The 26916-nt window shown below is 38.6% G+C and overlaps 1 protein-coding gene across 1 annotated transcript in view; it reads right to left on the bottom strand.

The window, feature by feature from the left end:
- kank1a (KN motif and ankyrin repeat domains 1a) overlaps nt 1–26916 on the bottom strand; it is a 196545-nt gene that overhangs the window by 157706 nt on the left and 11923 nt on the right. Inside the window, 1 exon segment of the mRNA XM_051929544.1 lies at nt 11667–11830. The gene's annotated coding sequence lies outside the window, so the exon portion shown is untranslated.

Genomic DNA, 26916 nt, shown 5'->3' with positions numbered 1-26916 from the left:
TGGTATGGAATTTGAGTTTTTCCAAAGCAAAGCGTGTATGTAATAAGACCTTCCTAATTTTTTTTCTTTAAATCATGTACACACAATACACAGATGATAGCTCTTCCAAAGCTGAATGTGGACCTCAAGGCCTAGTCACTGTTTATTTTAGAAAAAACATTTATATATTCTGACCTCAGATTACTGGAACATCTAAAATCCATACATGTAGCACAGACTTTAGTATTACATATGATGCTACATTCTTTTTCTAATTTTCAGTATAAACTAACCACAGACTGTAAATATAAAAAGTTAAGAGCAAAGTAATCAAGTTTCAGAATATGCATTCCCTATTGAATTAATTATTTAACATCTGTACAAAAAGACAAGTCGAAGGCTACGTTTTTCTAAAGAATTATTCACTCTCCTCCAAGTGGTGAAACACCTGAATAAAAAATATGAAAATGTGAATTAAATTTTGGCACTGGCAGCTTGCTCTGAAAAGATTTACTATTGATTTAAAAACTTAAAATTCAAGGAAATGTTGCAAAGACTTAAAATGCACAATTAAAGCTCTGCTTTCTTTAATAAGATACATTTAATAAACAGTAGAATATTTCCATCCATCCATCCTCTTCCACTTATCCGAGGTCAGGTCGTGGGGGGCAGCAGCTTGAGCAGAGATGCCCAGACTTCACTCTCTCCGGCCACTTCTTCTAGCTCTTCCGGGAGAATCCCAAGGCGTTCCCAGGCCAGCCGGGAGACATAGTCCCTCCAGCATGTCCTGGGTCTTCCCCAGGGCCTCCTCCTGGTTGGATGTGCCTGGAACACCTCACCAGGGAGGCATCCAGGAGGCATCCTGATCAGATGCCCGAGCCACCTCATCTGACTCCTCTCGATGCGGAGGAGCAGCGGCTCTACTCTAAGCCCCTCCCGGATGACTGAGCTTCTCACCCTATCTTTAAGGGAGAGCCCAGACACCCTGCGGAGGAAACTCATTTCAGCCGCTTGTATTCATGATCTCATTCTTTCGGTCACTACCCATAGCTCATGACGATAGGGGTGGGTAGGAACATAGATCGACTGGTAAACTGAGAGCTTTGCCTTACAGCTCAGCTCCTTTTTCACCACAACAGACCAATGCAGAGCCCGCATCACTGCGGACGCAGCACCAATCCGCCAGTCGATCTCATGCTCCATTCTTCCCTCACTCGTGAACAAGACCCCGAGATACTTGAACTCCTCCACTTGAGGCAGGATCTCGCTCCCAACCCTGAGAGGGCACTCCACCCTTTTCCAGCCGAGGACCATGGTCTCGGATTTGGAGATGCTGATTCCCATCCCAGCCGCTTCACACTCAGCTGCGAACCGATCCAGAGAGAGGCCTCCCCAAACTCCTCCCATGCCCGAGTTTTTGCCTCAGCAACCACTGAAGCCACATTCCGCTTGGCCTGCCGGTACCTATTAGCTGCCTCCAGAGTCCCACAGGACAAAAGGGACCGGTAGGACTCCTTCAGCTTGACAGCATCCCTCACCGCCGGTGTCCACCAAAGGGTTCGGGGACTGCCACCACGACAGGCACCGACCACCTTACGGCCACAGCTCCGGTCAGCCGCCTCAACAATAGAGGCACGGAACATGGCCCATTCGGACTCAATGTCCCCCACCTCCCTCGGGACGTGATCAAAGTTCTGCCGGAGGTGGGAGTTGAAGCTACTTCTGACAGGGGGCTGTGCCAGACGTTCCCAGCAGACCCTCAACACGTTTGGGCCTACCAGGCCTGACCAGCATCCTCCCCCACCATCGAAGCCAATTCACCACCAGGTGGTGATCAGTTGACAGTTCCGCCCCTCTCTTCACCCAAGTGTCCAAGACATGTGGCCGCAAGTCCGATGACACCATCACAAAGTCGATCATCGAACTGAGGCCTAGGGTGTCCTGGTGCCAAGTGCACATATGAACACCCCTATGCTTGAATATGGTGTTTGTTACGGACAATCCGTGACGAGCACAGAAGTCCAATAACAAAACACCACTCTGGTTCAGATCGGGGGGGGGGGGCATTCCTCCCAATCACGCCTTTCCAGGTCTCACTGTCATTGCCCACATGAGCACTGAAGTCTCCCAGCAGTATGAGGGAGTCCCCAGAAGGTATGCCCTCTAGCACCCCCTCCAGGGACTCCAAAAAGGGTGGGTACTCCGAACTGCTGTTCGGTGCATACGCACAAACAGTTAGGACCCATCCCCCCACCCGAAGGCGGAGGGAGGCTACCCTCTTGTCCACCGGGGTAAACCCCAATGTACAGGCTCCAAGTCGGGGGGCAATAAGTATGCCCACACCCGCTCGGAGCCTCTCACTGGGGGCAACTCCAGAGTGGTAGAGAGTCCAGCCCCTCTCAAGGAGATTGGTTCCAGAGTCCAAGCTGTGCGTCGAGGTGAGCCCGACTAGATCTAGCCGGAACCTCTCAACCTCTCGCACTAGCTCAGGCTCCTTCCCCTTCAGAGGGGACATTCTACGTCCCAAGAGCCAGCTTCTGTAGCTGAGGATCGGACCGCCAAGGTCCCCGCCTTTGGCCACCCCCCAACTCACACTGCACCCGACCTCCTTGGCCCCTCCCATAGGTGGTGAGCCCATGGGAAGGGGGTCCCACATTGCCTCTTCGGGCTGTGCCTGGCCGAGCCCCATGGGTGCAAGCCCGGCCACCAGGCGCTTGCCATCGAGAATATTTCATTTTACATAATCAAACCATTTAGAAAACCCAGTCAATAACTACACAATGTGAAAAAGTCCTATTTTTTCATTTACAAACAGATGGATAAATAAGCAAGATTTGTTTGTAGTCTACCATTATAAGGTGTAATTCAGATTTGCAGTAGATAAAAAAACCCTCTTCACTACAAAGCCCTAAGCCAAGACCAGAGGTAGATATATACAGAGATCTGAAAACTGGGCAGTGGAGTGGCTGAGGTTTAGTATACTGCATGGATAGTGAATTACTGTATAACCACAAGTTCCTGCTTTAATGGCAGTTTTAGAATGGGAACAACACTCAGAGGTTATGGATAGAAAAATAAGTTTAAAATAAAAAAATAAAAAAAAGTCAACTGAAATGAGAAGAAATATTCCTAAGGAAGAAAATTACTTGTATTTTTTTTTTTTTTCAAGGCAATGATATTAATCAAATGTAGTTAATAATGCAGGGGTATTGTGGACTGGTTCTAATCCAGCCTTAAGAAGAAAAAGCAGTTTGGCATGTTTTGAACATACTTTGGACTTAACTGTTGCTGCTTTAGTTCAGGAGGTTGGAGTGGGTTCCACAATATTGCCACAATGTAATGATCCCTACAATTAAGTTTAATATAAATCTATCGATAGACCATTGTCACACAACCCTTATATTTGTGTGCAAAAGAATTTTTCAAGATGTCTACATTGGCGTGGCACCCCAGCCAGAAGAGAGGATGGTTCCTTACCCAGACAGAAAGCTCCTAACAGGCAGAAAGGCATCCCAGCCAGAGGGTAGAAGGGGATTAGACCCAGAAGGAAGGACCAGAAGGGATGGATGGACAGCCCATTGGAAAGGGAAGATGTCGCTGGGGGCTTTTTACTAACCCAGCACACTAGGTGGCAGCATCCCCAAATATCGGTGCCCAGTGGGAAACTGGCAGAACATGCCAGGAGGTGTAATCCGGCAGAACAGCCCTGCTGGAGTCACTGGGTGCTGCAAGAGGGTGTTGCTTGGAAACAAGCTCTCTGCTGTAATGGACTTTCATATGACCCGGAAGTATTTCCATCGGACAGTGGGACTGAAACCGGAAGTACTTCTGGGTCCTTAATAAAAGGGACTGCACTCCCTTACCCAGTCAAATCGTAGCTGGGATGAAGGAATGCAACACTCAACTGGAGGAGGGCAGTGCGTTGGTGAGAGGAGAGGGATTGTGGAAGAAAGAGAACCTGTGAATCTGTTTTGTGTTTTGCAACTGTGTGGAGGTATTTGGATGAATAAACCATTCATTATTTAAACCCTGGGACTGTGTGTGTGTGTGTGGCCAGGGGTCCATCACAACATCAATTGGAATAAACAAAAAATAAATAAATAAATAAAAACCACACAACACACACACACTCTTGAACAAAGTCATATTTGGAAAATTTGAATTTTTAACATAATAATCCACAAACAGAAGAAAAAAAAAAAGGTACAAATCATACAATTATTTTAAACCTGACAACAACAATCACCACCAAGTTGCTTATCCTTATCTCAAATACCAATTCCAAAAGACATACTCTACCTCTAAATTTCATGGATTTAACTTTGTTATGGTGACATATGCTAAAGGAACTCCAGACTCCATATAACATTTCCTGACCAACCTTGATCTATGGCAAAACTGTATTTGATTCCTCATTTTTACTTTCTTGTATACGTAGTTTAGAGAATTTATAGTAATCACAAAAAATTTCAACCTCGAGATTTTGATAAATCTTCACATGTGCTCCTGAACATGTTTTGACCATTTTTACAATTATGAGAGGATGTGTATGTATCTGTGTATGTACGGAAACATGATAACTTAAGAATGCTTTGAGCAAGATAAATGAAATTTGGCATATGGGTGTCAAAATGTTAGTTTTATCAACTTTTGGGCAACATGTGTCAACCGGAAGTCTTACTTTACCTGAACACATTTCAAACATTTTCCAATTAAACAGGTACACAGTTTAAACAAACAATTAATTGAAATTTTGTATAGTAGTTTTTCATGTGAAATTGCATTATAAAACGAGGAAAATAAATTTTATATCATCGCTAGTTAGGGTAAGAAACACAGATATAGAATTTCACCTTAAATCAGATAACCGGAAATTATATCTTAACAGGTATCAGAACTATTACATATGTATTACTACCAATATATAAATAGACAATTACTTTTTTTGTTAGATATAAAATTTGACATTGATCAGATGACTGGAAGTGGTAGATTACTTGACCACAAAACAATCAGATTTGAAATTTCAGTTTGATTGGATTACCAGAAGTAGTTCTTTGCCAGACAAACTTGCATTATAAACAAAGAAGTGTAAGATAAGATAAGTCATTATAATCAGACAAATGTAAGTGGTACTACTTTACCTGAACAGGTATACGGAAAGTTGAGTGGAGAGTAATCCAAATTTTTTAAGCTTTAAGTGTGGTGCTTAACAAAAGACTGGCAAATTGGTACTCATCAATGCCCTTAACAAAATAACTAGTTAGTAGACAGAAGTATAATCCTGACGTCTGATATGGATCATTGTGACAAATCTAGTATAAAAAGTTTATTGCTTCATAGGATTGACGTTTTTATGGGCATCAAATTTGTGTCTACCTTTTTTTTACCCAGAAATAGGGATTTTTCTAGAATTTACCCCACCACTTTGATTGACTGACCACATTTCAATATGCTTTCTTGACAGTTGATTCTGTGATATTGTTGTTTATCATTTAAACAAATTATCATATTTCAACATTTAGGTACTTGTTACTGTCTTTAAGGCAAATTGTGTTCCACAATTGTTTTGAGTTGTGTTTTTTTTAAATTTACTTTTTGCTTTTTTTGGTTTTGTGCTTAAAATACAGTACACTTAGTGATTTAATAGTGTTTGTGAAATTTTCCTCATTGTACTTGTTCTAAATTTTCATGAAAGGTTACTAATTCACTGGTGAAATGACACAATTTGGTGTTAGTAAGTATGTGTTCAAAACTCCTCATGCATAATTGGCTACATAGGAACACTTACAGTTGGTAAGTTTGTTTTTCATTGTTACACGTTATTTTGTCAACGAAAATTTTTTTTATTGGTAATTACAGTGGTTGTTTGACCTAAAAAAAAAAAACAAAAAAAAACCTATACTATCAGAAATGCTTCAGCCTCTAAATGTGGCCATTTTTCTCCACACTGGAACTGCATACAAGAACAGCCACATGTTAATTGCCCTTTTATACTTCCGGTGATGCTTCCCTAGCCATTTCATGTTTTGGCCTTTGCCTTCATTAAAGAATCCCCCAGTAAAATGTTTAAAGCGTCATTAGCTTCTTACAAATTAACATTTTTTTTTATCTGTCAAACCACATATAAAAAAAAAAAAATAAGCAGATCTAAGTTTGTCCTGCACTCTATTTAAAATTAACTTAGTTAGCAAAGTTAGAATTTCTTTCCCAGATTTCCTTTGCAAAACTGTAACTTCTGTATGAGACATGCATTTTCATTTGCATCCTGTTGCCTGCTTGGTATAAGTCAAGTCAACTTTATTTATAAAGCACTTTACATACAACAGCCGCTGACCAAAGTATAAGACTGGGATTAGTCTCTTCCGCCAGGTTATCCTCATGTAACAGTTTGTACTGATACTACATTTTCATTAAGAAACCTTTAAAACCATCAAGGCCTGCAGACAAAAAGGTAAAACTTGCACTGCATAATACTAAAGCAATTTTTCTACCCTTAAACCAACATACTGTATGCACTCTTTTGTAGTCATACCTTCCGATTCAGTGTATTTTTTTCCTCACTTCCATTACCCTTTGCAATCATTCCAAAAAAACTGCATTCAAGGGAGATTCTCACTACTGGCATTTTCTAAGCACACAGCCCATTTAACATTTGAATTACAGCATTTACAGTACTTTCTCTTTATCTCTCTCTCCCCCAAAGAGGAGACGAGAGACAGAGACAGAGACAGAGAGAGAGAGGGATGTAATCTTACAATTTATCCAGGGAAGAGTGTTTGGACTGAGAGAAACAGAAATGTCACAATCCAAGACTACTGTACGGTACTTTGCACATTCATGCTGTTTTATCGGACTTTACCACGTATATGGGTTTTCCCCCCACATCCAAGAGATTTTGAAATGTCAGGATGACTGGCTTCTCTGAAGTAGGCTAAATGTGAGCATGTGCATTTCAATGTCCCAACATTTGGTCAAGGGTCGATTCCCGTCTCATAATGCTTTTGGGACAGGCTTTATCCCATTGGTACATAAAAGAGGAAAAGGGTCCGAAAATGGTTGGTGTATAGTAATTACATATACTGAAATGATGATGATGACAAATTTTATTTTAAAAGGATGACACTTGTTTATTTCGATTAAAAATTGCTTAAGATAGAATATAATCCCTTTTGCAACCTACAACCTGGAAAAAGGAGGCAGAAACTATAAAGACTTAACTTCTAGAATCGCTGTCAACTTGCAGGAATAAATAGAAGAATTCCTTCAGCAATAATATAGCCCCAAAGATTACTACCAACACACACTAATGACCTGTGTACCAGCAGAACATGCAAATCCCAGCCATGTGGATAAATGCTGCCCCAAATATTAACTGGCATGTCTGTTGGATTTAATCTCTCTGCCTTGAAGTGATTTGCCTGGCTTTTACTTGCAAAAACTGGCCATTGCATTAGAGGATTACAGTACAAATATGTTTCTCTTCTTGGAGGTAATGCTTGCCTTATACCTATACTGCTAGCTAAAGGAGAGTGACCAAAAACAAAAACACTGCCATAAAGAAAATCATCCTTTTATATATATATTTTTTCAGCACTATACCAAGCACCCCAGGAAGTTTTTATATTTAAATATCTCAGTTCACCCAGAGGCCAGTTTTATGTAGTCTCTTCAGGAAAGGAAATGTTTTGAATGTACATAGCCACTACCACAATAATTTAATTTCACACAAAAAAAAACAAAAACATTATTATATACAGTTGATGCATGTCATATTCCATCCATGCCTCATTCTTTTGACCTTTTCCAGCACAAAGTTTGAGACAGAGACCAGAAGGGATGTCAGATTTTTGTAAGTACAGTAATCCCTCCTCCATCGCGGGGGTTGCGTTCCAGAGCCACCCGCGAAATAAGAAAATCCGCGAAGTAGAAACCATATGTTTATATGGTTATTTTTATATTGTCATGCTTGGGTCACAGATTTGCGCAGAAACACAGGAGGTTGTAGAGAGACAGAAACGTTATTCAAACACTGCAAACAAACATTTGTCTCTTTTTCAAAAGTTTAAACTGTGCTCCATGACAAGACAGAGATGACAGTTCTGTCTCACAATTAAAAGAATACAAACATATCTTCCTCTTCAAAGGAGTGTGTGTCAGGAGCAGAGACTGTCATAAAGACATAGAAAGCAAACAAATCAATAGGGCTGTTTAGCTTTTAAGTATGCGAAGCACCACGGCACAAAGCTGTTGAAGGCGGCAGCTCACACCTCCTCCGTCAGGAGCAAACAAAGAGAGAGAGAGAGAGAAAAACAAACATGCAAAAATCAATACGTGCCCTTCGAGCTTTTAAGTATGCGAAGCACCGTGCAGCATATCGCTTCACTAAGCAGCTGCACAGAAGGTAGCAACGTGAAGATAATCTTTCAGCATTTTTAGACGAGCGTCCATATCATCTAGGTGTGCGAACAGCCCCCCTGCTCACACCCCCTACGTCAGGATCAGAGAAAGCGCAAGAGAGAGAAAGAGAAAAGTAAGTTGGGTAGCTTCTCAGCCATCTGCCAATAGCGTCCCTTGTATGAAATCAACTGGGCAAACCAACTGAGGAAGCATGTACCAGAAATTAAAAGACCCATTGTCCTCAGAAATCCGCGAACCAGCAAAAAATCCGCGATATATATTTAAATATGCTTACATATAAAATCCGCGATAGAGTGAAGCCTCGAAAGGCGAAGCACGATATAGCGAGGGATCACTGTACCTCAAAAATCCACCTTCACACAATTTACACCAGTTCAAATTTTAATTGTCAAACATAACAGTATGTCTTTAGACAGGAGAGGGGGAAATATATCCATGTAAATTTTTAAATTCATGTTGTAAGGTTTCTGAACTCTTTTAGAAACCCCTCCAACAGGATGACATGCCAAAGTGCAACTGCCGGGTCTGTGGAGGACTGCTTGTCTGTTGCCAAGGCAACCGCAGGTTCACAGCACAGAAGCATAGCACCACAGAAACAACAAGTATGTTAGGCATTATTTTCAAGTATTAATTTTTCTGTTTTTAGCTCAACAAAGCAAATATTGCTTATATTCGATCAATTCCACTATTAAAGTTAGATGAAATGTTTAGAAAATATACATGCCATTGGACTTTACATTTAATTTTAACAAATGTGATTTGAAGCCTTGTGAATCTGCTGTACTACCTCAAGAAAACACCACAATTACTATTCTGGGCTTACTCTTCACTTCCTTTATACTTTTTACCAAAATTAACACTAGAATTACCAAAGCCTACGAAAAAACTCCGCCCCACCTTAAATCCCTTCGCACCTCTCCATCAGCGTCTTTTATCCTGTAAATGTGCCAATAAAGACAAGCAGCCTACTGTTGCATCCCCCCACCGCCGCAGAACGTGCACAAAGTTCTCCCAGCTCATGCCTTGATTATCTGGGAGTGAAGTGCTGGAGTTTTAGAGTGGAAATAATAGATCGTTATTTGGAACACATGCATTTCATGTGACAGAGAATAAAAGTGAAAAAAGAAAAAAAACTTTTACAAGTACTATAAATGTACACTGGGTATTACAGATGAAAACCAAGGTATACGTCAATAAGGGCACGCACATAAAAGCGACCTTCAAAAGGGCGACCTCAATTGGGCGCGGCGAATAAAACCGCACATAAATAAAAGCGATCTTCAAAGGGGCGACCTCAATTGAGCGCCGAATAAAGGCGCGCGTAAATAAAGGCGAGCTTCAAAAGGACGACCTCAATTGAGCGCCGAATACACGCGCGCGCAAATAAAGGAGCGCTTCAAAAGGGTGATGTCAATTGGGCACAGCGAATAAAGGCAAACGCAACAAAATTACAGAAAATTTATTAGATAAAGGCAATGATTGAAAAGGTGAAAGCAAGAATATTAAAACATCCAATTAATTAATGCATGAACTTCTAACGAACTACTTCTAACGAACTATTTCTAAAGCTCTCTATATTTCCTTGTTTTCAAAATTATAGAAAATTAGATTAAGGCAATGACTGAATGTATAAAAAGGTGAAAGCAAGTTACACTTGAAGCTGTAGATTATGTGCAATGCCACGTAGATATTCGAGATGCGGTCTATTAGCATAATCAAGGACAATTAATTTAATTCGCTCCGAAGGTCATCCTTTTGAAGCGCTCCTTTATTCGGCGCTCAATTGAGGTCGTCCTTTTGAAGCTCGCCTTTATTTACGCGCGCCTTTATTCGGCGCTCAATTGAGGTCGCCCCTTTGAAGATCGCTTTTATTTATGTGCGGTTTTATTCGCCGCGCCCAATTGAGGACGCCCTTATGTTGGCGCCCTTATTGAATAGAATCAAAACCAAATGTATGTGTTTACTGTATAATATTAACAATAACAGCAGCTCACTACTGAAAACAGTAAATATAGGAGGCAGTCAGGATCGAACCGGGGATTCTTGATTACAAATCGGCAATTCTTACCACTACGCCACAGAAGCTGTTGTATCGTCCTTGAACCTTTTGTGAAAGTCTTTATTTGATCTTTGGACTTCAGGCATCACACATTATATAGTTTATGCCTACATTTTGTCATTTATTACTAAAATATGAAAAACGTTTCTGTTTTAACAATGTTTACACAGATTATTGTAGAAACAGAACACACATGAAATTCATGTGTTCCAAATAACGATCTATTTTCATTCTAAACCTCTAGCACTTCACTCCCAGATAAACCAAGGTATGAGTTGGGAGAACTTTGAATGTACATAGCCATGGGATGGAATAGCAGGCTTCTTGCTGCTTGTCTTTATCGGCACATTTACAGGACAAATGACGCTGACGGAGAGGTGCGAAGGGATTTAAGGTGGACCGGATTTATGAGTTTTTTCATAGGCTTTGGTAATTCTAGTGTTAATACATTCATGTTACACGGACAACTGAGTAAGAAATAACTGTGGACTAAAATGGCAATACAGAGCAAACCACATTGCTCTTCTGCTATTCACCAACTAAAAAAAAAAAAAAAAAAAAAAAAAAAAAAAAAAAAAAAACACAGACACAGGCTACAAATTACAACCAGTGTGAACACTCTTCTTTACACTGCTGTTAGTGAATACTTAAGAAAATATCAAATTACACTCTAGTTGACCAAACAAGCATGCCCTTTGTATTTGTTTGTTAAAGGGTCCTGCTAGAAGATAGTGTTTTCAGTTCTCCCAAAACCCTGCCCCAAAATTATACATATTACATGCTCATACACACACAAAAAAAAAAAAAAAAAAAAAAAAACTTTATATACTTTTTCATTTATCAAATGCAAGCCATGAATTTATAAATTGTTTGTTCATTTTTCCACTATTAGAACTGAAACAGAATAACTGGCAATTTTAAAGTTTAATTGGAAAATTTGCCACTTCATAGTCTGTTGCGCCTAAATGATATTTACAGAATTAATGTATTAATGCTGACAAAAGGTTCATACACATTTGCATAAAAATCTTATTCTATTTACAATAAAACACCCTTCATATTGTTCTTAAAAAAATAAATGAAGCATTCAATTTAAATCAGTGATTTAAACATCAACAAAAATAACTTCTGGGCCAGATTTTTAAATTTAATTGGCTTGTTACTAGAAACTTCAGGTATTCAAAAGTAATAAAAACTGCACACTTACCTCAGGAATATGATTAAGCATTCTGATACCAGAGAAACGAACAAGTCAGTTGTTCCCAGCTCCAGTCTGGGATGAAATAAACTTCTTGATTATAATAATCTTATTTCTGACTCTCAACTCTTTGTTAAAAACAACTAGCTCATTCTTGTTTTTGTTGCACAGTTCTGAAATAAAGAATGCACAAGACTAAATTAACTAAAATTGTCTCTCTTTTCAGATCCTAATATTCAACTTACAATAATACTTTGATTTCTCAACATAAAAAAACTGAATTTAATATAAAGTAGATTTAATTGCAAATTAACAAGTAATACCAGTTTAATACAGCTATTCTTCATTTCCTTGCTGACTCTGAGAAAATAGTTTTTAAAAGGTTAATACAAATGCATAAATAGGAAAATAAAGAATTGATTAATAAAACTAGTTTGCTGCAAGATTAGGGTACTGATAAAACGGCTGTCATAGGATACCTACCAAAATGAATCCAAATTAATAGAAATATTAATCCATAGGACTTCATAACAATACTGGAAAATTAAGACCAAACGGTAATATTTCAAAAACAGAATGGAGATTAAAGAAAGCATCATAGGTTTAGAACAAAAACATAATGGTGTAAAATGTAAGACAAATAGTAGAATATTCATAGACTTCCACAAAAAGCAAAAAGCATCAGGGATGTATGAAGGGAATCGAGTCATTGAAAATAAGCGGGGAAATCCAAAAAGATTAAAACATATAGCCACCCAAAAGAAAAAGGAATGTCAGATATGCCACACATATTTGTCTTTTTGAATACTTAAAACACCAATGTCTGACAGGAATGGAAAGGAACATTTGGTCCATCAAATCATTAGGCATGCTGGCCCACTATCTTAAGCAGACAGTGGAGTTTTACATGCAGGTCTAAACAAAATGTAAATCTTATAAATTGTTCCTAAATTCTCTACATCTCTAATACTTGAAAGGGAGAAAATGCAGAATAAATGGAAAAAATGCAAGAGTGACATCATTCCTCAAACACAGTGGCAAAATGGATTCCATTAATTACTGACATTGTGTTTATATATATATATATTATATATAAACACAGACATACACATAAAATGCTAAGGGTTGTCCACTTGTCACACAAAAACTCACAAACCAATTTGAACCATGATCTTAATAGAGAATTGACAAGATACATGCTACTGCAGCAAAAAAAAAAAACTGGAGGTGTAGGCTACCCTGGCAACGTAATCAGGCCTTGGATCCTTTTCACAGCAGATGGCATTTTGGGCTGTTGTCATATTAGCAAAATGTCCAGACTATTTTTCTTTTGCAGCTAAAAAACTGATTTCATTTTTTGTGAAACTCCATTCTTCCTCTGATATGTAATATATGACGTTACTTTTGTTTGAAAGTTCTTTTTGTAGCATCATTCTGTTTTTGTGTCTGGAAACTTTTACTACTGCTGATTCTTTGACATTACGTCTCTGCACCCAACACAATGTCACAGTATGCTACAAGTCATTTGCTTTTGGGAGTGTGCCGTTAGATTTTAGCATTTGAAACAGTGTGATCCTGCCACAAAATCTGTTTAAGTGTCTAAAGTAGGCTTGCTGCAGCAGTACTTGTACTATATCCCATCTTCCTCCAGACTAGACTGTATAAAAGCCAGTTCTAGCCAAATAAATAACTAGTCCGAAACGTTCGCTTTTCTACCCAATACCTTTCAATTAAGAATAAGCAATACCCCTTTAAGTCACGGGAAGCAGCACTATAACTAAAAAAAACACTCAAATACGGCAAGTGAAAATCTGAACATTTACTAGCTAGTGGCTAATGACTGATTTTTAGTCACCCATCAAAACAGTTTCATTTGCACTGTACAGGGCTGAACCATGACTCAAATTATTTCTCACTTTAAGCCAAAAGTCATCATTCTGTCTAGCCTACCAAACACTGCATTCATGTATTTGTATCACAAAATGCTGAAGTAACTTTTGTCTTACTGGGCTGATGACAAATGTTCCTCCTTTCCAAAGCCTGCAACGATAGCTTTCCTTTTCAAATGTTCGTGCATCATCATTGTGCTCTAGTGCCATACGAGGTCAGATGTACACATTGTGCAACTCAACCTTTTTCTCAGTGTTCAACAGTGCTCCATACTCTGGATGTTTTAGGTCACAGAGTCTTCTCTGCCGCTTTCATACAGTCTGCCATTTTTCAAATGCATTCACAACTGAATGAAGTAGTGATGCAATTACATGAAACATAAGCTTAATGATGTAATAAACTAATGAAAGGGATCACGGCCAACATTTTAAATAAGAGATTACTATCGATTATGACAATTACTGTTGTTATTGCAGCCCTAATAACACTTTGACCCATCACCGTGCCAGACATCCTGTACAGTATAGAGTGCATGGCATTCATTTAAACAGCACCTTTCAGAAGAACTCTAATAGTAACCAGAAAAAAAAAGGTGCATGTACCATCATTCTTTGAGGACTGCAAGTCAGAGTGTTTCCTAGCATACCTGGTTTCCATAATCTTACAAGTAATGGGCGCTAGTGTCAGCAAAGTTGAAACTAAGGCTTTTTTTTTTTTTTTTTTTTTTTTTTTTTTTTTTTTTTTTTTTTTTTTTTAAATATCCTGGACCAAACTTCCAAATCATGTAGTAAAAGCAGAGACCCAGACAGATCTTTTAGATTCAAAAACACCATACAATTACAATCTTGATGGGATCTAGGATTGGCCGAAAGTACTTAAAAGGACTGAATGCTCTTGCCTTTTTTTTGGATATTTGCATATAACCATGACTGTGGTCTAAATTTCCTTTCCGTTTTTTTTTCCCCAATTTAAAAACATTTTTTGCTTTTATTTTAACATCTGACCAAATGCATCTTAATTACTTTAAGTGAATTTTCTGGGCTTTCCCACTTACTCTTGTTGTTCGCAAAACTTAGAGAATTGGGGGGATATGGCACAACACACATATGCAGACAATGCAATACACATTAATATCCCCATATAAGATATTTGGATAACTCCATATTCTTCTAAGAATCTTTACATAGCAAAATTCTATATTCTCCTCATTTTAAAAATTATATTCTAAGAAACTTAGCTAGATCAACATGTTTTTACAGAGATACATTTTTCTTAAAGAAGCACATAGGCTTTCAAAAGCTAAAAGCTAAAACTCTGAAGTGTGACATTTCATTGCCGGCATACAGTGAGAAGGCACATAATACGGAAATCAGATTAAAATAATAAATGACAAAACTGATAATATATTAAGACTAAATATTATGTAATGGAAATAAATTGGGGCTGGGAATCAATTAAATAAAATTGCATCATTGTATGCAATTAATTGTAATTAACTACATCTAATTTTAAAACATGTAATCATAAAATAAGTACTTAAATCATGAATTAATTTCACACCGAGTCACAAAAATAGAGTCAAAACAAAAGGAATTCAAAAAAGTTAATGGCATAGCTTAAACAATGATGTTAAACCTGATCTTTTAACAAAATACTACTTGAGCAAGTACAAACTGAATTTGAATGCCTTCCTAAAAGGTAAGTGGTAAAGAAGGCAATAAGAAAACAAGACCAATGTATTATAAACACCTACAAAAATACCCCAAAAAAAAAAAAAAAAAAAAAACTTGTTAAATCTCAAATTAGCCTAGTATATAAAACACAGACATGTCAAATTAAAACTAAACGATCAAAACTACTATAGATTTTGAATGCACTGCTAAAGACAAAAAAAAAAACTAAAAGTTGCACAAATATCATCCTCAATGACTTGATAATTATACTCTACCCAAATGTTTGTCAACTGGTGCACTGTGGAAATAGTGTAGTGCCCCTGGGTCCGGACTTGAGAGAAAACCCCCTACTCAGGTGGTCGAGATCTGTCTGAGAAGGACTGCACTGCCTGGAGAAGCTGACATAAAAGCAGCTCCACGATCACGGTTTTGCAGACACTGCACTTAGAGTGCACTGTAGCAGCCAGAAGACGTGTCAAAAGTCCAGCTGCTAGGGTGCGTGTTCACCAGCGACTCTCGCGAGCCGAGTGACAGTGGGTATACAAGTGCTCACTAAGTACTGCATCTGTAAGCACTGATCTCCAAAACTGATTTTTTTGATGGTGTCTCTGGTAGTCAAGACCCTTTGGACAGTTTAGCACATGTATGACATTTAATGTTTTTGTAGTTGGTAGAATTGTGGTGTGCCTTGGGATTTTTTGGGTTGCTAAAAGTGTGCCACCAGAGAATAAAGGCTTGAAAACACTGCTATACACCACTGCTTCTGGCACGCAAAAAGTTCTGCATAGAAGCTATCTCACCTAAAAACTGATACCATGCATTACTTGTGTGGTTATGTTGTGCTCTTTGCATAAATTAGCAAAGGTACTGCAAACTGGAATAATGGGAAGGGATAATCATACTTTCATAGAATTTTGTCTTTATATTAGGCCAGTCAGCACTGCAAGCTACATGACAGACTGGTCGGTTAAATACAGTGGTATGTGAAAAGCATACCCCAGACACAGACAGACCGACACCAGGATGTCCAAAACACACTTCCTTTTATTTTCCTACAGCACCACAATGCCTCCAACCCTCAACTTTCTCTTTCTCTCTTCTTCTCACCTTCGACCTCCTCTCTCTTTCTCTCTTCTTCTTTCACCTTCGACCTCCTCCTCCCAACTCTGGCTCTGCTAGTGGAGGGAGGCGGCCCCTTTTATTATGACCTGGATGAGCCCTAGGTGCTCCCCCTGACATCCCTTCCTGGTGTGGCGGAAGTGTCAGGAGAGCACCTGGAAGCACACCGGGTGCCCTTGGGATTACTTCCGGCAGCACTTCCTGGTGTGGCGGAAGTGCTGCCATCCAGGACTCCCTAACTGTCCGGGCGCCCCCTGGCGGTGGCCACGTCTTCTCACAGTGGTGAGTGTCCTGGCTCCATTCCTGTGGCCCCCAATTAGGCCCGGGCAGCTGCCCTCTCGTGGCCAAGGAGAAGTATCGTCCAACTCGGGGACTGTCCAGGCGTCTCGGCCGGGCAGTGTCCCCGCTCATTCATGACAGGCATTAGACACTTATTTTGGTTTTAGTGCCAGTCAAAGATAACTTATTTTGAACTAAGGTGTTATGACATTGAAAAAAGCACAATTTTTATCTTTGCAACTTCTCTCTAGCATTGCACTAGGACTGACACCCCACCCCATCGGTGTCAGTATGTATAAATCATAAAAATGAATACCAGTATGAGGTAATCGCCTTGTTGCCTGCCCCAAATACAGCAATATTTTTGAAATGGGTTAAACTACCCACATTAATTACAAAAATTAACATGTTAATTTTCCAGGCCTAAAATAAATCCATAAAATATATTGATGTACCATAAAAGAAGACTTATATTGGTGGAGGGTAGGCTTATTGATGTGAAAGCTCAATTTAGAATTCAGTACTAACCTGGACTTTTATGACATTGCAACACTAGCTTTAAACCTTTGTATTGAAGTATAACATGGATAAAAATACACTGCAGTAATATGACATACTATAAAAATCAACATGTTTATAAGATAAAAACTTATTGCACCTCCACTTTAAGCTACTTATTTTTTAAACTATTATACTTTACATACTCTTAAAAGTAACATATCTTTATGTTAATATTTTATTACTAGAATCAATGCACATTTGATCTCAAACCATTTATTTAAGACAGAGGTATGAAACAATCAAGACAAAAAAGGCAAAAATATTGAAATACTGAGGCATTCAAAACAGCAAAGTAATTAAAAAAAAGTGTGTGTTGTACAAATTGAGAAAACATACTACTTTCTGTTTAAAAATGTGCACAAAGACATATAACTTCAAACATAGCATAAAGAAATCTTTAAATTGGGAACAGCCTCACCATAATTTTAGATCACCTACTAGCCACAACTCACTTCTGCTTACTGACTTCCAAGGCCTTGCATACCTTTTCCACTCATCAATCAGTCAAGTCTTTTTCACAAGCAAGTTAAACCAACAGATGCTGTTCTCTATTGAAGCATGAAGGGCAAAACTCCGCTTGTCCCGCCCATATTTCTTTAACTAAATTTGAAAATGAGAATTGTGCTAGTGCAGAAACAAGTTGTATACTTGAATTTATTTATTTATTTTTTAAAACAATGGTTTTAAAAATGTGTCTGAATATACAGCCTGTGACTCAAAGGAAGATATACTGAATAACCCATTACAATTTTATATTCTCTAACAATACCAACATTAAAATGTTAAAAAATGTAACATTTCTGGTACAAGATGAAGTCTACCTATTAAAAAGGTGGCGTATGTCTACTATGAGAGGGGGAAAAAAAAAGATGCCTTACAGTGCTTAAGCCTAATATCATGGGCATTTAAAAATTAAACAGAGCAGTCTAACCGGACAGCACTTTCATTTACAATTGAACAAATTGTTTAATTTATGAAAAGATGCAGAAAGACAGAGAGAGAGACCAAGCGAGCAACTATGCCACCACAGTAAATACAGGCAGTCCAGAAACCTCCTTGGACATAATCTTTCACAAATTCAACTCAGGTCAGTATTTTACAATGCCAATTTCAAATTGTTGTGGCTTGTATAAGCTACAGTCTATATATGAAACAATCACAGATACTACTGCAGTTTATTACATGAATGTCACAAGTGTTGTTTCAGTGTGTCCTGCTATAATTTTCAATAGCTACTGCTTTTCCTTCCAGGTTTGACAGAAACAAAATAAGATGTGCCAAAACTAATTTAACTTTACTGTATTTATGTAATGTTGGGCGGTATTTTTGATAATCCGCAACTGGTATATTTATGCTCAAGTCTGTGAAAACATTTGAAGTACATCCACAAAGTTATGACACAGTCGTTCATACTGATATCTCACTGCAGTGTGACATTTTCATATTTTCCAACCGTTTGTGTGGGTGTACTCCCTAAGCAGCACTTAGGCTTGATTGCCTAAATGGATTCTATACCTTTTTCAGCAATGAAACTACTTTCTGTTGAAATAATTTTCAACCATTTTACTGGGTCTTGGAATGCAGCATTATAGATAAGGTACAGAGCAATGCTCCTACAGACTAATCAAGGGGAACTACTCTAAAATACATATTTGAGAGGAAACTAGAATGCAAGGAGAAAATACTTGTGTCCGCTGAGATCAAGGTTAAAATATGCAAGAGACAACTTGGATGGGTATTGACCTCAGTTCCACTACAGTTATGACCTGCATCGGTAACAACTACATTACATAAATCTGCCAACAAAACCCACACATACCGTGCATTCAGAAAGTATTCAAACCCCTTAACTAAATGTGAAAAAGTAACCTTGCAGCCTCATGTTAATTTTTAATTAATTTTCCCCCTCAAACTCAATATTCCACAATGACAACATGAAAATGGGATTTTAGAAATTTTTATAAAATTTGTTAAGAACAAAACCCAACAAATATCGCGATGACATAAGTATTCTGACCCTTTGCATCCTATTCTATTGCACCACATTGAGATGTTTCAGCACCTCGTTTGGAGTCCACCTGTGGTAAATTCAGTGGATTGCACATGATTAGGAAAGGTGCACACACACACACACTCGTCTATACAAGGTCACACAGTTGACGATGAGTATCAAGAGTAAAAACCAAGCCATAGGGTCTAAGGAATTACCTGGAAAGCTTACAGACAGCATTGTTTTGAGGCACAGATCTGGGGATGGCTCCAAAAAATTTTCTGCGGCATTGAGGATTATCAAGAGCAGAGTGGCCTCCATAATTCAGAAATGGAAGAAGCTCCTAACAACAACAACTCTTCCTTGAGCTGATCACCTAGTCAAAATGAGCAATTTTTGGGGGAGTTGGGCCTTGGTAAGAGACATGACCAAGAACTCAATAGTCACTGTGGCTGAGCTCCACAAAACCTGTGGGGAAATGGTAGAAACTTCCAGAAGGACAACCAACACTAAAAGGCCACTGATCCAGGAAGAAGCCTTACCTCAGTAAAAGACACATGAATGCCTGCTTGGAGTTTGGGAGAAGTCACCTAAATGATTCTCAGACTATGAGAAACAAGATTCTGTGGTTTGATTAAACCAAGATTGAACTGTTCAGCCTCAATTATATAAGTGTCACATCTGGAGGAAACTAGGCACTACTCCATCACCTGTGCAATACCATTCCAACGGTGAAGCACATTGGAGGCAGCACCATAAGGTGTGGTTGTTTTCTGTAGCAGGGGCTGGGAGACCAGTCAGGGTCAAATGAAAGCTGATCAGAGCACTCTGAATTTCAGAAAAGGCAGGGGATTCACCTTCAAAAAGGTGAATGATTCTATGCACAAATTAAAGACAACACATGAGAGGCTTACGGATAACTTTGTGAGTGACCTTGAGTGGCTTAGCCACAGCCTGATCTTGAACCCAATCAAACATCTCTAGAGAAACCTGAAAATAGCTGTCCATCAACACACTCCATTCAGCCTTCCAGAGCCTGAGAGAATTTGCAGAGAATAAACAAAGTACAATTCTGACATGGCTATTTCTTAATGTTGATTAAAGCAATTGCATGCCATGAACCAATTTACTACATTCTGCCACTGGCCAGTACTACAACTTTAGTTAGTTAACAGCATAATAGGCAGAAGCATAATTTCAAAGGTTAAAACAGGCCAAAATAAAAGTACACACTTTAACAATTACCTTTTCCTAAATTCATATTTGAACACATTGTATTGCACTATGAGAGAAAGACCGTGAGGTACACATTTAATAATGGTATGGTCTAATGAGGTGCTTGTTTATTAAACAATAAGAAACAGCAGCAATGTAGTCTTTATGAGTCTAACAAGACTGATCACTTGAATGTTCCTTCATTAAAAGGCCATAAAAAATTTCTCAAAAAAAAAAAAAAAAACAAAAAAAAAACACCCCACACACAACAAACAAATGCAAACTAGGAACAAGATATGGCTAGCCTCAGTCTAATCCCATGCCACTTGAACACGGTTCATATCACAGTATCAGCTACTGCCGTCACTTTCTGCTCTTCACTCTCACACCGTCCAACATCCCAGAGAACAAGTCAAACACCTACACCTCTGTGAAGCTCCTATTTATTTATATGTTTCCTATGAACACCACCACTCTCTCATTTTCAGCTAAGTCTTGTCTAAGGATGCATTTACTTTCCTTGCTGGATAATCTGCTGACTCTTAAGCATCTAGCCCCATACAACTTGTGAAGAGCTCTTAGACACACACCGCCCTGCACTGCCAGTGAAGAGATGTCATCCTTCTTAGAAATCAAGAAACAGACACGGAGTGATTTAACACATAAAATATTTTTAAAATGTAATTTCAGGTACCACCCAACAATATTAACTTTCAGGAAATTCAAATGGTTAATTGGAATTACCCCAGATTCCATGAACCTCTCATATTTCACACCCTGGTATACAGTCACCATCTACAGACAACACTATCACTCCATCTATAGCGGATGCAAAATAATGAGACACTTTAGTACTTACACCACATTCGTGATAAATGCCATTTACTTACATAACAATATTCTCAGTCTCTTCATAAAATTGTTTGAATTCCCCATGTCCTACGATGTTCATTCTACTTGCATGTCTATACAGATTAATTTTAGAATAGCTTCTACTACAAAGTTCATCACTGAAGTAACAAGCATCTCTTTAAACAATGATGTAATACTTTGCAGTTTAGAAAGATGGACTTCATTTTGTTACATTCAAAAGGGCATTTCATCATATGAGCTTCCATACCTAAAAGTTGCAGATGAAAATTTATCATTTTTAAATGATATAGGTGTAAATCACCCACCATCAAAGCTTTTACGCAGAACCATTAAATTACTTCGACAGCACATTAATTTGTTGTACTCATCTGCCACTGTCTACCATGACCGCATCATCCAACAACATGCATATACTGTACTTTAAACACACGGCTTTTGTAACCATTAGAAATTCAAACAAACAATAATTGTATACATTGATTTACCCAAGTAAATGACAAAAAAAGCAAATGGCAAAATGAACAAAACCAGCTTTCTTTAACAAAAAAAGGATTTTTGCTGTACCTATTCACAGTAAAAAGTGGCAACATGAATGCAATCATCTCTAACTGTATTCACTTTTTCTCAGATTGAAGAGGACCACTGTTTCTTTAGTATTGGCTTTGACAATTACAATACTTTCTCTACAAAATAGTATATTGAATTTTTCTTTATTAAAACGAAAAATATAATGCAGAATTCTTGCAAACATCCAGCCATCCATTATCTAACCCGCTATATCCTAACTACAGGGTCAAGGGGATCTGCTGGAGCCAATCACAGCCAACACAGGGCACAAGGCAGGAAACAAACCCCAGGCAGGGCGTCAGCCCACCGCATATATTTGCAAACAGTTAATCATAATGCTCTGTGGGAGTGGGCCACATAAAAAAAAATCCATGCAGGACAGGCATCGGTGAAATAAAATTTTCCCAGGCAAACTAGATATTCCTCCTTTATATAAACAGCATATCAGCTACAATGTGAATTTTCAAAGTATAAAAAAAATTCAGTTTCAAACAAAATGCATAGTCCATAAGCAATGATAAGGCAATCACATTTTCACTTTGCATAGATCACAACATACTTAAAATGATTAATACACGGGTTAGGATATACCTCAAAAGTTCCTCTGAATGGTTCAAAGCACTTTTATAAAAACACTATTTGGTTAAATCTCTCTCACTGGTCAAAGAATCTGCATTGTTCAAATGTTTTCACCTACAGTGCATCCGGAAAGTATTCACAGCACATCACTTTTTCCACATTTTGTTACATTACAGCCTTATTCCAAAATGGATTAAATTCATTTTTTCCTCAGAATTCTGCACACAACACCCCATAATGACAATGTGAAAAAAGTTTACTTGAGGTTTTTGCAAATTTATTAAAAATGAAAAAACTGAGAAATCCCATGTACAAAAGTATTCACAGCCTTTGCTCAATACTTTGTCGATGCACCTTTGGCAGCAATTACAGCCTCAAGTCTTTTTGAATATGATGCCACAAGCTTGGCACACCTATCCTTGGCCAGTTTCGCCCATTCCTCTTTGCAGCACCTCTCAAGCTCCATCAGGTTGGATGGGAAGCGTCGGTGCACAGCCATTTTAAAATCTCCCCAGAGATGTTCAATCGGATTCAAGTCTGGGCTCTGGTTGGGCCACTCAAGGACATTCACAGAGTTGTCCTGAAGCCACTCCTTTGATATCTTGGTTGTGTGCTTAGGCTCGTTGTCCTGCTGAAAGATAAACCATCACCCCAGTCTGAGGTCAAGAGCGCTCTGGAGCAGGTTTTCATCCAGGATGTCTCTGTACATTGCTGCAGTCATCTTTCCCTTTATCCTGACTAGTCTCCCAGTCCCTGCCACTGAAAAACATCCCCACAGCATGATCATGCTACCACCATGCTTCACTGTAGGGATGGTATTGTCCTGGTGATGAGCGGTGCCTGGTTTCCTCCAAACGTGACGCCTGGCATTCACACCAAAGAGTTCGATCTTTGTCTCATCAGACCAGAGAATTATTTTTCTCATGGTCTGAGAGTCCTTCAGGTGCCTTTTGGCAAACTCCAGGTGGGCTGCCATGTGCCTTTTACTGCCTTTTACTAAGGAGTGGCTTCCGTCTGGCCACTCTACCATACAGGCCTGATTGGTGGATTGCTGCAGAGATGGTTGTCCTTCTGGCAGGTTCTCCTCTCTCCACAGAGGACCTCTGGAGCTCTGACAGAGTGACCATCGGGTTCTTGGTCACCTCCCTGACTAAGGCCCTTCTCCCCTGATCGCTCAGTTTAGATGGCCGGCCAGCTCTAGGAAGAGTCCTGGTGGTTTTGAACTTCTTCCACTTACAGATGGAGGCCACTGTGCTCATTGGGACCTTCAAAGCAGCAGAAATTTTTCTGTAACCTTCCCCAGATTTGTGCCTCGAGACAATCCTGTCTCTGAGGTCTACAGACAATTCCTTTGACTTCATGCTTGGTTTGTGCTCTGACATGAACTGTCAACTGTGGGATCTTATATAGACAGGTGTGTGCCTTTCCAAATCATGTCCAATCAACTGAATTTAACACAGGTGGACTCCAATTGAGCTGCAGAAACATCTCAAGGATGATCAGAGGAAACAGGATGCACCCGAGCTCAATTTTGAGCTTCATGGCAAAGGCTGTGAATAGTTATGTACATGTGCTTTCTCAATTTTTTTATTTTTAATAAATTTGCAAAAACCTCAAGTAAACTTTTTCACGTTGTCATTATGGGGTGTTTTGTGTAGAATTCTGAGGAAAAAAATGAATTTAATCCATTTTGGAATAAGGCTGTAACATAACAAAAGGTGGAAAAAGTGATGCACTGTGAATACCTTCCGGATGCACTATATCATTATAATCCTTTTAGAATTTTGATATACTACTTAAAGTGTATAAAAGAAACACACCTAAGAGGAGAATTTTAAATGGAAAGCGATTAACCCTTCTCAACTTCTAGTTTACTTGGTAGCAAAAGTACAACCAATGAAACTTTGGAGAAAAATGCACAGTTCTAAACCTGCATTTAGAGGAGTTCAATTGAAAGAGAATCAACTACTTCTTTAGCACTGCAGGAACTGCTATGTGTACCACTACATATGAAAGAATGAATCTATATTAAAAATCATTGGGTTCAAAATTCACCAAGAATGATATTACTTTCTTTTTTGTACATAACTCGTGTTCATTAATTGTACTCTAAAATCAAATGTTTCACATCCCCTCTGAAGATGCAAGCTGCCACAGGATAAACTGTTAACTTGCACGCTCATGTACATATAGAAACCTGGCCTGCTCCTATAACAAGCATGAAGACTAGATGGCAAAAATGGTGGCAACATATGACTGTTACTTTTGTGCAGTTTTGCCAAGCCTCAAAATGTACCTTATTGTTTTGTCTGTGTTGGGTAGTCTATTAAGTACATAATCATAAAACTTGAAATGTTTTAATAGGACACAGATGACTAAATGTTTAATTAAATACAGTATGACATCATATAGAGGTTTACAAAAAAAAAAAGTTGCTCCTCAAAATCATTTAATCATTGAGTGCAATGCATTCACTCTGATTGTATCTCGTTAATGCAAAAAATCTTCCTACATGTTGGTTTCCCTGCTAGGAAACAAAACACTTAACTTATTTAAAACAGGGCCCCTAAAATCAAATATTTTACGAAATGGTATTCAATCAAATAAAAAGTGTTAAGCTTCAGCTAAATGCATGATACTACTTTGCTCCCACATTAAGTAGCTAATACTTTTTACTAGACTGTACTAAACATTTCAGGCTTTATAGATGTACTACCAGTATTTTAAATATCAGGTCTGGTCACAGAGTATGCACTGGTACAGTGCGTTGCTACACCCACCACACGACGAAACGGTTCAGGATCCTGGTTCGCAACCCCCCCAGGCAGACACGTGGTCCAGTCCCACTCTCCAGAAATGACCACCTATCTGCTGCAGCCAGGTGTTACGTGGGCGTCCCCTTGGCCTGGTCCAGCCACTCTGGAAATCGCGTCACATGGCCACAGTACAGTAACCAGCGCTCCCTCACAATGCAGGTAATGTGCCTCATTCGGGACTCTGTGAGCAACCGCTCGTTTAAAACAAAGTCAAACCACCGGCACACAAGGATTCTCCTAAGAGACACAATAACAAAGTAGTCCAGTCTTCGCCTCAGGTCACAGGATAGCATCCATGTATAGCAACCATATAGCAAGAGAGTAAGCACCAGGACTCTACGCAAAAGGATGAAGGTCCAAGTCTATAGATATCGGGAGCACCACACTCCTATTTCCAGTGACCTCATGACCCCCCATGCTCTACCAATCGGTCTACTGACTTCATAGTAAGAGTCAACACAGACAAATGTCATTGCCAAGGTAAGAAAACCTCTTGACAGGGTCAACGCTCTCTGCTCAGACAGACACACAGCTGATGGCTGTGCCTAAGAGGTCATTAAGGGCCATATTTTAAAATATGTAAGATGAAATAAAAATCAAGGCTTTTTAAAATAACTCTAACAGCAGACATTTACTTTGGCAATGTGTAACAGAAGCAAATTTCTATTTACATTATACCCATTTAAAATAAAACTATTAAACGATATATAGAAGTTTTTCATTTTTCTCTTTTTTTACCTTCCTCATTTCAAAGAACTGAATGTTAACTTGACTTGAAGCTCTAAATTCTCAATGAATAAATGAATGAGTGCAAGGGTAAACAGACACAGTTATGCTATTTAACTGGAACTTTATCTAGGGTTTACTACTGTGAAGGGCTGTCTAAGACTGCTTCTGGCAACCGAGTATTGGAATATGTAGGTTCAGGAAAAGGATAAATATAGGCTTTATGAATTTTATGCAAGAAAAACTATTTCACAAACATGAAAATACATGATTTTAGCCTGTTTCATAAAAGAACTTAGTTAAAAGCAATAGCAAAACCAAAGTATGTACAGCATACTCTTTTTCTTTTTGAAGTTCCAAACTTTTAATAGATTCTCTGGTTTCCTTCAATATTTTGTTCTGTCAACATTAGTTTATCTGCCAACTTGAAACCTTGTCCAGAATTAAGTAGTATGTGTCTATCCTGCAATAAATTAGCATCCATTCAGGATTAGTTCCTTTGTGTTCAGTGATTATAAGACTTAGGAAACTAAAGCGTTAAGGAAAAAGAAACAAATTTACTGGTAAACACTGCCGTAACACATATCAGAGTGTGTGGCATAGCGCAGCCTAGTACAGAGATTAAATAAAACTGTATAAAATCTGTCTCCACTCAAAACGCTGACATTACAGCAATAGTAGGACAAAACTGATGAATGAACATTTGTAAGACCATACATGGGAAATGAGTACAGCCAACTGACATTTTGGATAGCATCATAACACCTTTACAAAAGAAAAGAAACAAAAAACAAGGTGAAGTGTGAGGACCAACACAAGATCACCTTGAGATCTAATACTTCAGATTCTCCATTGAATGAAACAAACACCTAAATAGACCAAGGTGGAAGAATACATCAGAGACCAATTAAGATTCAGAAGTCGAACAGTAACAAAAAAAAGGATATACCAATGTTATTCAATGGGTCAGG

Source organism: Erpetoichthys calabaricus, chromosome 7, assembly GCF_900747795.2.
Source record: "Erpetoichthys calabaricus chromosome 7, fErpCal1.3, whole genome shotgun sequence".
Taxonomy (NCBI): domain Eukaryota; kingdom Metazoa; phylum Chordata; class Cladistia; order Polypteriformes; family Polypteridae; genus Erpetoichthys; species Erpetoichthys calabaricus.
Note: the sequence above shows the minus strand (reverse complement) of the source record. Positions and strands in the feature narration are given on the sequence as shown.